This window comes from Pholcus phalangioides, unplaced genomic scaffold (assembly GCF_987345545.1).
Source record: "Pholcus phalangioides strain wild (caught in Gottingen) unplaced genomic scaffold, Ppha-v1.0 ptg000001l_1, whole genome shotgun sequence".
Classification (NCBI taxonomy): domain Eukaryota; kingdom Metazoa; phylum Arthropoda; class Arachnida; order Araneae; family Pholcidae; genus Pholcus; species Pholcus phalangioides.
Genome location: NW_028301594.1, coordinates 13,833,004 through 13,849,483, shown reverse-complemented (window position 1 = coordinate 13,849,483; position 16,480 = coordinate 13,833,004). Strand labels below are relative to the sequence as shown.

The 16,480-nt window shown below is 34.7% G+C and overlaps 1 non-coding gene across 1 annotated transcript; it reads right to left on the bottom strand.

Annotated features, from left to right (window-relative positions):
* Window positions 1-6,394: 6,394 nt before the first annotated feature.
* On the bottom strand, window positions 6,395-6,466 carry TRNAE-CUC (transfer RNA glutamic acid (anticodon CUC)). The gene has a single exon. It is a non-coding gene; the product is annotated as a tRNA-Glu (tRNA).
* Between the last annotated feature and the right edge of the window lie 10,014 nt (window positions 6,467-16,480).

Genomic DNA, 16,480 nt, shown 5'->3' with positions numbered 1-16,480 from the left:
ATTAGACCGGGACCTACAATTTATTGCCGATTCCGAATGGCAGGCTTGTTTTTTGTACTCATCGAGAGGTTGGTGCGCTAAACCCTTGATGGGGACTCCCTGCGGTAGCAATTTTTTGCTGCGGTCAAGTCGCCGTTTTTTGTTGTACCCCTGTGTCAGGAAAGTTTCCTGACAAGGACGAACTGAGTATCGAACTCGCGATACCTCTAAACATCCTTTAGTACTGCAGGCGAGCATCTTATCGGCCTGGGCTACCGCGACAGACCTTGGTTGAAGAGAGACTTCATTTTTTGAATATGTTTACACTGGATGAACGCAGAGGTGTCGGGAAGATATTATCGATGTGTTCAAAACTTTCAACGAGATGGATAGGATTGACCATGAATTATTAATACGCCTTCAATCAACTGCTTTTACAAGGGGATACCAGTATCGATTGGTAAGGAGCAGTTCTAGGTTCTATGGTGTCGCAGGAAATTTTTCTCTCATAGGGTTGTTCTGAAAATGAAAATTCTAAATGCAGTTCCGAAAGTGAAATATGCGTATGCAATGAGAAAAAAAAACAAAATAAAATCTGAAAATGTAAGGGATATAGTATGGACTAAAATTTTTTTTTTTAGGCAATAATATATTACTCAAATATTTTAATAAGAATTATCAACACAATATGGTAAGAAAATGGATAAATTTTCTGGAAACAATGATAAGATCCAAACAAATGCACGTATAACACAAGAGCACACTAAATAGTAAGTGAACAAGTTCTGATTTAAAATAAAACAAATAATATATAAACAATAGAAAATTCAGAATAATGCAAAAATATAAACGAGAAAATTGCGAATAACACGAAACATAAATAAGAATAATAAGACGGCTAATGCAAAATATTAATATTAACTGTTTATGAGATCTCTCTTCTCAGATATTCTACATCTAGTGCCAAATTGCTACATGGAAGAAAAGGAATGACTTACTCTGAGTTGAACGAATTTTTGCTGGCATCGATCGTCTATTTTCTCAGAAGATATAATATACTGGATTTAAGGGAACTTATTGGTACATTTTATAAATACAGGGTGGTCCAAAACTGAACGTACAAACTTTTAGGGGAGGTAGAAAACACAAAAATAAAACATAATCACATAGGAATGTATCACCAAAAACCTCAACATGTTCAGCTGGAGGATAAACGAAGATGCACAAATGACAAGCCAATAATGGGCGGATAAATTCTTTATTTAGCGATACTTTGCACGATGATAGTATGTGTGCACATTACGTTTCACAACAAGTGATGAAAGTTCTTACGTACTATCCACAGTTATGAAGGCTTGAGGACGCTGTTCGCCAACGTAGTGGGCCCATCCCATGGCCATCACGATCGCTCGATTTATCTAGCCTGGATTTCTTCTTGTGGGGGAACGCTGAAAGCATAGGTGGAGATAGACTTGGAAGTCTGGGGGGGGGGGCCCGGTCATTATTACTGGGGGGGGGGGAGCACTTTGATGATGTGATGTCAATTCAAATATACATTAGATCAGTCGACTCAATTTTTGACGCTGAGGGGGGGGGGGGCGTATCTCCGCCCATGCCTGAAAGCCATGATCTACGAGACGCCCGTTGACACCAACCTCGTCGCAAGATTCTCCGTCACAGCTACGAAAGACCGTGAAATGCCGGTTATTTTTAAAAGGGTTCGACAATTAATGCGTCGATGTTATGAAGTGTGTATAACTGTGGATGGTGAGAACTTGTGAAACTTTACTTGTACACGTACTGTCCTCGTGAAAAGTATCGCTAACTGAAGCGTTTTTCCAATCATTATACGTATTGGCTTGTCATTTCTACGTCTTATTTTATCCTCCAGCTGATCAGGTTGGGATTTCTGGTCATACTTTCCTGCGATTCTGTTTTGCTTTTGTGTTTTCTACCTCCCCCTAAAATTTTGTTCGTTGAGTTTTGGATCACCCTGTATTATGAATAACGTGATCAGCACGCATTCCCAAGAGATCTTTACGATCTGTCCAGGGGATTTGTTAGTGTGTTAGTCAAAATACATGTCCGAACCCAGACCTGCACAGTCAGGAGCTAGCTCCCTAACCACTGGACTAGGCAGCGATTAACTGCAAAATTCACGTTAAAACATTGAGATTACAAGGTACGAATTCTGAACCATCTTTTCCGCAGTTTTTTTACCAGAGATATTCAAAATTTAATTTTAAAAATAATTTATAAAAAAAGTTCAAATAACCTAAGAAAGATGTAATACAAGCATAATGGAGATATGGGGAGAAAAATTGGCATGGTTTGTATAAAAACATGCAAAAAAAAAATCCTTTCCATTCCTTAAGACATTATTGTTGACGAATGAAATTTTCACATCGGAATTATACACCGCTGCCAATTATATGATAATACTTTTTTCTTAAAGTAGAAGCTGCATCTGCGAATTATACGCAAAAAATTATGGTATAATGCAAAACACTGGATCTAAAGACAGTATGAAATTGATTTTGTGCACATAGATCACCATTGCTGTTAGCATGATTTAAGATTATGCTATTTTCAAGGTTGCATACTTATGCACGTGTTTATTTAAGTCGTATAATTTCCAGAAAATAAAGAGAAGAAGAACTATAAGGTGTTTTTATAAGTTGATATTTCAAGGAAAACACGAAGTAAAAAATAAAAAAAAAATACCGTAAGAAACGTATCCAAATCACTCAATTTATATATATATATGTATCGCATTTCAAATAATTCAACAATTTGACTGAATGGGGATAATATCGTAGGGATTTTTAATAAAGCGAGCGTAAACATGGAAGCTTCCAGGACCTGTCAAAAATGGATGGCTAATATATGTAAGCTACTATAGAAAACTCTAGATTAAATAAAGCTAAGATAATTTGAGAACAGTAAACGTGTGTAATTCAATTTAAATTGAATTGTCGCCATTAATGGCGATTAACGTCAATGCACACAATCAACACCTAAAATTGATTTAATGTGTTTTGTTTGAGTGAAATTCGATCAAAATTCAAAGTCCGTCTGTACGGCAGGACGTGTGGAAATGCACAAATCATCGAATTTTCCAACAAGTTTCCATAATCCAACGAATCAGTATGCATCGAACAACTTTCACACGCAAACCGTTTCTGCAGTTCTCACAACGTAAACACTTTCAAGACGATTAGTAATGCAAACTGCTTGCAGAACGGCGGCTTGAAACGACTGGTCGATGCACAGTTGTCCAATTCCTCATACGTATAAATATATACATACATACATACATACATACATACGGGATATGCTCCCATCCAAGCTGTACTCCGAAATCGTGACTTGATTACGGTTGCTGACTTCCTTGATGGATGGGTTTGGACCCGCGCCTTGCATGTGTATACACTCACATGACATACTGTCGTCGCATCGACTCGACGAATGTCCCAAGAAAGTGAAATTATGTGTTTACGAAGTACCTAAGATCCCATAAATCAGGAAAACGTCCGCGAACTTCCGTGTAAGTGAGCGAACGTCCTCCTCCTCTTCCTGACTTTCGGCTTCCAGGTCGCGTGATTTTCCCACTAATAAACTGATAATCCTGCTGTTGGAAAACTCGACTTTTATCGCACTAATAACATGTGGATATATCACATGATGCAATATAAAGTGATAATGACTTCATGGGAGTATTAACACTAATCCATAATGAAGAAAAGTTAAACCCCCTTTTACAACAAATTTGAACGATGCATAGTTTAGGTCTGAGTGGAGGTCACCAAAACCAGAATTTTCGTTCACGAGTAATAAATAGGGATAAGTGAAAGAGATAAGTAAGTGAATTATGTGCTTCTGATAAAATTCCTCCTTCATTTCTCCTGCATCATGAACTTGCAAAAATCATTTTCTTGTTATTTACACATAAGAAGCAGAAAATACCGATTAATGAATGAGTAAATCCCTTTCACACCCTGGTGCCACAAGTGTGTGTGGGTGGCTTTTCTCACTGCAGAATTTATTCTTTTCACCTCAGGGAATTATGTCCTGACTTAAAGGATTGTGTAAGTTTTGAGTTAGAAATATCGTGAATATGAAAATTAGAGACTTTCATCAGATGGCAGAACATAGAGTTAATCTTTCAGTGGGTTTTTAAGATGGCTTCCAGGAGAAAGTGCCCCCGGGCAAAGTTTGATTTATTACACAAAATTCAGTAAATAAAATTCTGGAATAAATTGCACGTGAATATGAATGCACCCTGCGTCATCTTGGTTGAACGAAGTGAATTAGTTCTTCACAAAAAAAATTAATTAATTGTAGATTCGAAAAAAAAATTAAGAAAAAAATATTTTCCGACATTTATGTTTTTATCGCATTTTTTGAGTACATAAAATGCAAAAACATTTTGAAAATTCCAAAAAAACTAGTGCTCGGGTCTGAAAGGGTTAATGGAAAAAATCCCCCCCCCCCCGGTTGCTAAACAAAGGAGGTTTGTACGCTATCCTCAAAAATGTATTGGAATGAGTTTACTCATCTTTGTCAAAGAATCGGTTCAAGAATGTAATACACGGGCCTAAAAAAAGTCGATATTTATTGTATTTCATTTGTGTTCCGTAGCTTATAATTTATGAATTGTTTTCTTTAAAGGAATTCATTTAGGTATTTCTTCCTGTTTTCATATTTTGATTTTTGACCAGCCCATTGATAGCATCACGTTCATTGATAACACTGATGAGCCTGCAGATCGTCTGCCAAGTTGTTTTAAATTTTTTAGCAGTTAACTTTTTCTAATATGTTTTCAACCAATGATTTCAACAATCACTTTAAAAAAAAACCAAAAAAAACATGAGCACTTTTTCCGCAAAAGTTCATCTTATTAATTCTATAAAATAGCTTTAAACCTTTGAAACCTGAATTAACTCTATAGGGAAACTGTTGTAATATACCAATGGAACATTTTTCATCAAATAAACAAAAAAAAAATAGCAATTCAATTCTAGAAGTATAATAACGGCTGTAATTTTTGATAATTTAAGTTTATTAAAGCAAACTATAAAACAAGAAAACTTTTGATAAAAATATTATATTATTATTGTATAAAAACATTCTAAACTATGCCTGAACATTTCGAGTTAGTAACAAATATTGTTGATTCCGTATACACATACATAACGATTTCACATAAAATATCTTCATCCTGTTACTAGGTAAAGTAAAACACTTTAAGACATGAATAAAAATACTAATAATCATTTCTTCATGTTTTCAAGCGGGTTACAGAGAGAAAAGAAGTGCAATTCAAATATCTTATTGATCACCATCGTTCACCACACTGTTGACCATATCCAAAAAATAATAGCCTTTAAATGAAGTTTACCCTGCTCAAAACAATTAGGCATGGAATATGTATGAATTTATTAAATTCATTTCATGATCAATTCTGGGAACAAAACTCGTTGTGAATTCCCAAAAATATTCCTTGTCAATTCAAATGTTTAAATATATCACAATTAAACACAAACTACGTTTCCCCTAATGGTTTTTTGGCAGTCTAGTTTAATGTCCATTGAAATACAATGCATGTTGGGAGACCGGTTCGCATTCGCATTCACACCTTAATGTTGGAAAAAAAACAAATACCAAACTTGATCCGACTATTACTGTGTCCCCAATAGAGTTAGAGGATGTATACTAGCAATGTGATGCCCATATAACCGCACAGTCATAATGTGCATTAGAAAATCCGACTTAAGTAATCAAATGATATAGACAGCTTTATTCGTTTCTCTTGTCAAGCCAATTATAAATATACATACATACAGAACCTAAAATAATCAACAGATCTATGGAATCATTGAATCGGGCATCTATGCTTAGTATCTTAAAGCATAATAAATTACAAATACAAATACCACGCCACAAGAGGCAAATTGCCCAACGAGGTGGCTGACTTAAGAACATCATGGATCCCCGAGCGATTTTTTGGAGGCCCTACCTATTACTGCTACACCACACATGCACCCCCCCCCCCCGCGGAACCCCTAAACTAACTCCCAACGAATCGATACATGCGGGAATGTGCGTGTACGTGTAGTGCAACCTGACGTAAAGTTTGTTTCTGTGTAATGCTTGTTATGTGTAGTGCTGTCATCTGCCCCCAGTTTTTTCTAACTATGAGTGAAGTGTTATGGTTGAATGATTTACCGTTGTAGGACTGTTGCTCTCTGTGGCGAGACTTTTTAACGGGGACATCGACTCGCATTTGCGCCTTGAAGTTGGAAACCACAGAAAACCAACTTCAGCCGACCACCACTGTGGGGTTCGAACCCGGATCCTCGCATCACGAGTCCGGCACTATAACCACTCGACCACCACAGCGGTTAAAAATTATTTCCCACACCGGGAATCGAACCCGGCCCTCCTGGGTGAGAGCCAGGTATCCTAACCACTAGACCATGTGGGAACTAATTACTATGCGAAAAATGCCTAAAATGCCTATCTCCAATACCTAAGACATATCTCAATCGAATTTTGAATGTGCTACTCCGATTCCCGTTTATATAATTGTACATATCCATATATATTAAATATTTAAAAAAAAATTCATTCTAGAAACTTGTTCCAATTTTTCCATCCCCATTATCCTCAAAGCTATAGTTGTTAATCACGTTTCCGGCTTTTCTACAAAACACATAAAATTTAAAAATCTCAAAAAATCCTTTTAAAAATATGAATAAAATAAGACCATTAAGAAAGTAGTTGAGAGAAGGAGGAGAAAGAGAGGAAGAGATTCATTAGCAATATACTCACTTTTAGTAGAAAAATTTCCATTACTTTTATAAGTTAGTTTTGAGAAGGAAAAAAAATGTATTATAAGAACGTAGTTAGTACATTGTAAAAAGGGGGTAAAAACGAAAGAAAATGAAAGTAAAAATGCAGTAATTTCAAGGAAATATATTTTTTTTTACCCTTATTCAGCTGATATGAAGTTTGCGTGAGGTGTGTTTAAGTAAAAGTCTGATTCTGGGTAGGCAAAAGGAGGTCGCGTAAATAGCATTTTTCTATCGATTCATCATCTCTTTCCTAGTAGGAGGCTTCACCACCTAAGACCTTCTTAGTTTTCGCTTTTTCGTTCCAACTAATCATAAAAAGCATCATTCTTCTATCAAATAAGATCGGGGGTGGGGGGAGAGCTAACGATGATGAAAAAGTACTAAACGTTTGTACTAAAGTATTATAAGAATAGCTTGTTCCCTTCACTTTCTTCTCTCTTATACTGAGAAAGGGTAGTTATCGTCGAAATCTATGAAACGATGTTACGATTCTGTAACGCTTTTATCGATCAAAAAGATATATTTTTTTTAATGTATTTTATGTTAGCAATAATTTTTCTTGAGTTATTTCATCAATAAAATATGTTTTTCTTTTTTTGCATCGCATCACAATTTTTTCTCAGATGTTTAATAGACTATAACTAAGAATTTATTGTATTGGTTTTATTAATTGTATTTTACTAGAATTACTGTTTGAGAAATTCCCATTGGAGAAATGATCAGATACAGAGGGTTACTGTCGACCAACTCAATAATTACTCGCGTGATTCCTTGAGGAAAAAACTAATATGGAAGAGTGTTTTCTGTTTTTAGATTTCTGATAAATTATTATGAAGTTATAACACTTTAAAAATTCTGTCTCATTCAAATCCCACTCAATTCATTAAATGAACGTACAGCAAACGTATTACTCTTCATTTTTGAAATTGAGAACAATGCTAACCCTAAAAAAAAGCTGAAGATGCGCATATCAGTTTTTTTTTCTTGCCCTTTCTATCACGAATGATTTGACATAACATGAGGGAGAGAAAATTATCACATTTTGGCAAAAAAGCACATTTTATCCCTCTTAATTAGATGTAAACGATTCTAGCACAAAATATCCGATTCAGTATAGTAACCGATTATGTGGTAAACAATTAAATTGCACAGCAAACAATTAATTTTACAAAGTTAGTATAGTTTGTATATTGAAAACAGATAAATGATCAATATTAATAAAGCTCTCTCAAATAAGTCATACATTAAAAATGGAATTAAAATTATGTTTGATCACAATGATCACATTAACTAGATTTTATACTTTCATCAGAAAAGTTAGCGCCCTCTATCTGCTAAACAAAGAAAAATAAAATATTTAAATGTACGTATTGAAGATAACTTTTTACGTACAGACCAGTCCTACTCTTCAAATGTATTTTTTAATCTTAACTTTTTTACATATTTCCCATCAATTTCAAATGTTTTATTCAATAGAAACATTGCGTATATAGTATCGTGATTGACATGCATTAACAGTTGACGTGTGAAGCATAAAATTCGATTAAGCGGTGAAAAGTCGTTGAAATTATCATTTTTAGCTGGAAAATTTGTCTCTATGGGAGAAGTTTTGGAGCCGGAGGATTTTAAGCGACGTTTCCGATTGAGTGGAGTGCCGACTGTACTGATTTTGTGAAAAAACAATCTTTCAAGTAAATCTCATTTGGCTAACACTTTACAATCTGTTGATACTTTTTTTTTTGATTTAGTGGGCGAATTTAACACGGAGTAACAAGGTTATAACGTGAAAAGAAAAAGCTCCGATCGTGAAAGAAAAACCTAAACACGGCTTCTAACGGAATTGAATTTCCAGTTCATTTTAAATTAGCTGCGACTTGTTGCACGGGGGTGGGGGGGTTAGACACATTTCCGTCGAGTGCTTGGCACGTAAAACTGACCCTTACAAAACTGACACTTCCCAAAACTTCAAAACTTTATAACTCCTGAAATATTTTTCAGATCCTAAAACGGGAAACACTTTTCCATTTTAGGTTTTCACATGGAATAGCGTGTGTAATTATTGCGCGGTTGACAGTATATCCACCCTTTATAAATGACTTGTTTTTTCGTCACTATATCATTTTACGATGACCGTGAGCGTTTATTGGACTGATATATATAATGTTAAGTCGAATATGAATGTATATAAACAATCACTAAGTTTTTATTACAGTGATACCCCAACTTAAACCAATAATTCCTTTCAAAACTAACAATGTAAATCGAAAAAGACGCAAGCCATGTGCGTCTTCCTTTCACTTGTGTCGTTAAAATGATGAGGCAACTAAGTTTCTTGTGAAAACTAATGCCATAATCTATTGCATTCAACATCAGCATTACTGATTTTTTCCAAAAAAATGTTGAAATATTGAGAAATTTTCCTTCAGCAGTAGGTAAAGGGCTATTGTGTGTGCAGTTCTTTAGTGAATTATGCATAATATCATTGAGCATGATAAATATGGGACATGAATATTTGTGTTTATAGCCATAATTATCGTAATGTTTATAAGATTAAGATTTGTTGGAAATGCGTTTAATGAAAAGAAATTATTTTTAGGATGAAAGGCTTGAGTGAAAGATAACGTAAGTCAATGTAGGGCTTTATTGAGATTCAAAAAAACCAGATCTGCTTTGGTGCATCAAAACTCTGCTCATAAATACGTTTAGCGTTATTGTAATACCGATATTTACTCTTTTTGTTTTCAATTTGAAATATGAATCCGAAATACAGTCAGACATCTGTAATTGTTTCCGAATTGCAGGTTATAATAGCCAAGGGAATATTTACTCGCATTCATTGGATTTCTATAAATTAATAGAAGGAAAATGGAGAATGAATATATAATTATAATTATTTTCTATAAAGCTACTTGGAAACTGCATGTCTATACTTATTCTCTATCGGAAATTTTCGAACTCAATGTCGATAGCTTAATTCAGTATCCTTTGATACTGAATTTTTTTTAATGCAATTTCTAGTCCACCTGTTTGCACAAAATATGGGGGAAAACGTTTGAGTTGGAGTATGTGTGCACTTGAAAGCTACATATTTGTTCTCAGTGTTTTGATAGATATTACGAAGTAAACAAATATAATGTAGCGATTCCCTATATTTTCATCTTTGGATAAGTGGATATTGCGCTTTTGGTCTAAACGAAAACTATTGAGAAAATTTCCCGCGTTTTCATCATTTGGATATTTGAATCTAGTTTTAATTATATTACGGCGTACATACGGATGCACAATAATTTTGATGAATAGCTTGTCCCATTAATTATACTGTATGATCCTTCACATTAATAAATCATGAAATTTGAGGAATGGTTAATGCTTATTACTGTATCGCATATATTTCCATTCATTATTTAGATATAATCGAGATAGTCTATTAATACTTCCTAGATAAGTCTAATCATATTTCAGAATGTCCCTTACACAAATTAAATAAGTTATCACCCTGTATAATATACAGGGTAATAACTTAATTCCCCTTGCCACATTTCACTGGTGAACTGTTGATCCCAGAAGCATACTTCCAAATAGAAAGTTATACGTCATGCATGTTGCAAGGGGTTGGTTGCATAGTTATTAAAATAAAAACATTTACTTTTTATACGGACATTCTGTCTCCAAAAACCCAATTTGATTGTTGTTGTTCTGTGATTCCTGAAACCAATAAAAAAAATTCCACATTTTTAAATGAAATATTCTCAGAAATAATATAGTTCAAAAATCGGAGGAAAGATGCGGAAAAACAGCATAAACGAGGGAAACAAGCGTTGTCAGTTAGTCTTGCCGTTCTTTCTCAACTTTTTTCCGTTTTAAAATCATATACGTTTTTTGAAAGACAGGTCGACAACATTCTAATTGGATTTTTGAGGACAAGGTGTCCGTATAAAAAGTTCATTTTTTTCCTATTTTGTTAACTACACAATCCCTTGCAACATGAATGGCGTATCTGAGTTCTACAAGTTATGTGGATAATTTTTCCAATTGGAAGTACGCCTCTAGGATCAACGGTTTGTCAGTGCAATGTAGCAAGGGGGAATTAAATAATCATCCTGTGTTTAATGTACGTGAAAAATTAGTTTTTGAAATTAAAATCTAAGGAAAATATATAATGTTCGGTAAATATGCTTGTCGAGATAATAATTCCATAAAATATATTTATTGATTATGAATTTTTTAATGAAGCAGCCATGTCAAATCCGCACTCAAAGCATATTTATGATTAAATATACACATTACACGTATACGGCTAATTCACAAAGGATGTTCGAAATAAATGTATAGTAGATCCTAAAATTAAAGTGTAGTGTGTGTAAGCAAAAATAAATTAGTTGTTGAATTTTCACATCCTCGCAAAATGATTACTCGGAAAAATATGAAAACTACAATCTTCATGCCATCCAAAATCCATACAATCATCAGTTTAAGAAATTTAGGTTTCTTTCTCACTTATATCTATTTATCCCGTAGCATTTGAACAAAAATTCATCCAGGTATATGTGAATGAAATATTTGATTGCTTGTTTGATCCTTGATTTACAATGTTTGAAAATCAAATCTTTGATACTTGTTTTTTTACAAAATACATTACTGAAATATGATATTTTTTCTGCCCGAAATATACTGAGAAATTGAGTTTACTGGATGTTATGTCGAAATTAATATTTGGAAGGAAAAGTGAATATAAATATTAGTTTTGGCGTAACATCCAGAAAATTCAATTTCTCAGTATATTTCGGGCCGAAAAAATACCATCTATTAATACAAAACGCCAGCTGGGGCGAAAATCGCTATAGTTAAGGGAGGCTGTTATGTCTCCACTCAGCGCTTCACGCTACTAATGCGTGTTATAAACAATTGAAAAGTGTGTCTCTGGTGTATTGGTTAGCGCACTTGCCCGGTATGCAAGGGGGAGATCCGGGTTTGATTCCCTTTTCTTTCCAAATATTGAGCTCCGCATAACATCCAGAATATTCAATTTCTCAGGTAACACATTACTGTTGAAGAAACCAAGTCTCTAAGAATAAATGCGAAGGTGATCGGAAAAAGTGACAAAAATAAAAATAATTCAGTGATCACCATCGATGAATTTCTATTCGAATTTTGCTGAGTAAATTCCTTGAGGTATTCGATTATATTTTGTATTTTAGCGACCAATTTCTTTTTTAATAATCGCTCGCGGATATAGGGTGACCTGGGTTTTTAGGGCACTCAAAATGGAATAAAAACGTTATGCTATACGCATATAGCATAGGGTTTAAATGCGGTAATACAAATTTTTTGAACTTCTAGGCGTCTAGGGCATCCGACGGCGTTTAAAATGTTATTTTTGAAGAAAATATGTATCTTTTTTTTTAATAAAAGCCATGTTTGTTGACTTTCTAAAAGAGGTCTCGTTTATATTGCGCGTAGAATCAAAGTTACATTCACTTCATTGTTTCGTTTTTACATACACTTAATACGAGAATAAATATTTTAAACGTGTTTTACCAAAAATGTTATTTTTGATATTTTACTCGAGTTCAAAACATGATTTCTAAATATCTCTTCATTGTATTAATATGAAATGCTTATACGATATTCTGCTATATATTGTTCAGATTAAAAATCAAAATGTAAGGTGTATTACATATATTTGTCTAATAACATTGTTTCATACACGATATCTCGAATGAAATTGTGAAAAATTCTTTACGTACATGTACAGTTTGAGTGTAACTTATGAGCATACCATATAATTTCTACAAACGTCTTTCAGACCCGATATCTTCTCTGCTTAGCTCCATCTTCACATCCTTCTATGACTACGGGTCTATCCCATGCTCTTGGAAATCTGCAGTTATTAGTCCAATTTATAAGAATAAAGGCTCCAGGGCAGATCCGAATAATTATCGCCCGATATCGTTAACCGATATATCCTGCAAAATTTTCGAGAGATGCATCGTCAATCATTTACTTCCATTTGCCGACGATATGGGCTTAATCCCTTCAGTTCAGTTTGGCTTCATTCCTGGCCGCTCCTTACCAGTGCAGCAGTTGATTTGTCATGATATATGGGAGAGTGCTATAGACTCTGGACAAGAGATTGATGTAATTTACGTCGATTTCCAAAAGGCATTTGATAAAGTAGACAGATTGCTACTACTGAGGAAGCTGGCTTTCATGGGGGTTCCGGATAAAGTTGTGAGGATAATTCAAGAACTGCTGTCAGACAGAGTTCATCAGGTTCGCGTAGCCAGCGTCATGTCTAGAGAATGTCAGGTGCCAAGCGGAGTTGTCCAGGGATCGGTGTTAGGCCCGATCTTATTTACTTTGTACACTTACGATATTACTCAGGCTGTGTCACCCATCTCTCTATTGCAATTCGCTGATGACGTGAAGTTATTCTCTCCAGTGGAAAACACTAGGGGCTTAAGAATTGCATGCCAACAACTTTTCCAGTGGAGTTGTCAGTATAAGCTACCTATTTCATCATCAAAAAGTGGATCAATGCATTTAGGTAGACGCACCGATCCTGAATATTACCAACTAGGTAATGAATCGTTACAGCAATTGGATACATGCGTGGATTTAGGTATTGCAATGAGCCGCATTCTGGATTTCACTGATCATTATCATGGCATAGTCTGCAAAGCTAATAGAATTTCATATATGTTACGTACGGCATACCGTAAGTGTGATGCGCATGCGTTGTCATATGCTTTCTGTGTGTACGTTCGCCCGACCCTGGAGTTCTGTTCGCAAGTATGGAGCCCTTACAAAATCAAGGACATACAGCTCCTCGAAAAGCCACAGAGGTCGTTTACTAAACGAATACCTGGCATGAGCGGTCTATCTTATTGCCAGAGACTTCAATTTCTGGGTTTACACTCACTGGAATGGCGTAGAATCGCTGCAGATCTGAAGATGTGCTACAAACTAGTCCACCAAAATGTTTATCTACCATCGAGAGAGCCTTTCTTTGAGATCATAGACAGGCGAGTTAACCTACGTAGGCATCGCTTCCAAGTAAGAATACCGATGGCTAGAAGGGATTGTTTTTTCCACGGATATAGATGCCGTGTGGCAAGAATATGGAACAGTCTTCCATCAGAACTTGTATGTGCCTCCTACGCAAGATTTGCTTCCAATATTGGGGATTTCGACCTGGCTCCGTATGCGAAGTGCTTCCCGTACTGACTATTATTATTTTTTTTTTTTCTTCCAGTATAAGTGCATTTCATGCCTTCTGGGGTTATTGTAAATAAATAAATAATCCTTTAACTTTTTGTTCATAACCTGCACCATTACTAGTTAAATGTACTGTTAAAAATAACAAAACATTCCATTTATCGAATTTTTTTTGCAATCGTGATTCGAATATTACATGAATTTTGCTTGAAATTTGACACAAAGATCACTTTTTCATAGAAAATGATGGCATAGGTATTTACTATTGTAAATAAAAACAACAATTGTATTACAAAATTTATTATTGTTTTCACTATTTTGGAACCCTTTATATCAAACAAATACTATTAAAACTCACACCAGTACTATTTTGAAGAAAATTGACAAGGAAGGTAGTCAGATATCTTAAATAAAAAATATAAAAGCACAAATTGAGCAACTGAAATTTATAAATTGGCGAAAGAAAAATAATTTATGTATCGCTTCTAATTATTAAATAATCATATAGCTCAACTTCCCTCTTTCGGCGGGAATTTCACTATGGGAATTAAATGTTTCAGAATCAATTACACAATTCCCATTCTTTCCCGTTACTATTCCTTTAACATCCCTATGTATATAATGAATGAAACGAATGTTTTGAGAAATTATTTAAAAATGAAAAGATCACAAAAAAAAAAAAAAAAAAAACAAAAGACGACGTACGGGAGAAAAACGTCGTAAACGTCTCAAATAATGGTCATTTGCCTTTCAGATCAGCAGCTAAAGCGTTTGCGACATCCTTTTTCTCGGAGCCGATTCTTTTATTTTGTTTGGTGCTGCTGCTGCCGGTTTTCGCCATTGTTTTGCGACTGCTATTTCTGTCTCGGATTGTTTCTTTTTCATTTCAGGATGCTCTCCTTTTTTTGTACGGAAATGTCCGGGATTCTTTGGGGGTCACGCATAAGCGACGTGCTCGTCCGTTTTTGTTGTCCTGGGGTTTTTCCATTATCTTTTACCGATTCTGGACTTTTTTTCCCCCACAAGTGAGACAGGAATCGACATTCTAACTTTTTTTATACTTAAAAAAAAGGATATTTGATTGTATTTCTTTCTCTTCTGGTAGCCTCATGTGGGAAAATTTTTTCCTTCAATTTCAAAACGTATAAAACACATAATACTTAATTCCGGTGACCTTTGTAATTTTCTTGTGGATTTTTCGTGTTATTGGTAATTTATTTAATCAAAAATTTCATGCTGACACCATATTTGAATTGTGTTATTTCATATTTGAATTGTGTTCATCACCATATTAATATACCGTGTGTTATTTCTCTATATGTTTCTAACTCTTTTACACTTATTTCAATTTATACTTAACCTTTTAACGGCCAATGTTCCCAATTGGGAACATACTTTTGATTAATTCAAAAAAAATATTTCTCTTTAACGAAAATAGCTGATTTTTTTTCCCTGAACATATAAGGTTATGAACTTAATTTAGAAAAGACAAAAGTTATTCGATTCAGCTTTTATCATATCAATTTATTATTCTAAAATCACCCATTTTCAAGGGAAATTATCTGTAAGTTTATGTTTTAATTATTAAAATAGTTTTTGTAAACATACATGCATCTCAATTTTTTTTTAATTGTAGAATATTGCCAAGAATGATAAGAAATGCTCAATGAGAGAGAAAAAAAATTTGTTTGAATTCCAGGGAACTTTTCCTACGATTGTTCCCAATTGGGAACATTGGCCACTACTGACTATTCTAAAGTGCAATGCAGGGGAGTGGCATTCCGAAAAAACAATTTATTGCTTTTTCCTTCTCTCTGGTGTGTCTCAAAAGGAAGGAAAAGTATCAAATTTCACATTCCGATGTTTTTACATGCAGCACCCGCTTTTTTCTGTGACTGACTTTGCCCCCCCCCCCCCCCCTTCAACCTTCCCTCTACGTTTTGAGTAATTTTGTTGGTACGTTGGTCTTTCAGTTCTCAGTTGATATCTGGTCTTGTGACTTTCTACACTTCTTTTTCCCATCTTTTTTGTTATACTAGTAGCTTATTAGACTGAGTTTGAGAGATTCTGATATATCACATCTCTCTGATGAAGAATTCGAAATGTGCCAGCTACTGCCTGATGAAAATGAGCGGGCTACAGATGAGGAAGATATTGATGACAACATGCTTGGCCCGGTCGTTCCTGCAGATGTTTGTGGATATCTGTGTTTTAAAATCACCACGTAGTTCATTTGTGGGTGAATTTGTAGATCCTATCAACATGCCTTCTACATCAAAATTGCCTTTCAAAGATCAAATAATTACCCAGTCAAAAAATAAGAAAACATGTGTCAAGTGCCAAAAGACTAAAATTCATGCAACCGAAGTGGAAAAAAAGTACTGCATTTGACAAAAATATAAGTGAACCTACTGGAGCAATCAGTC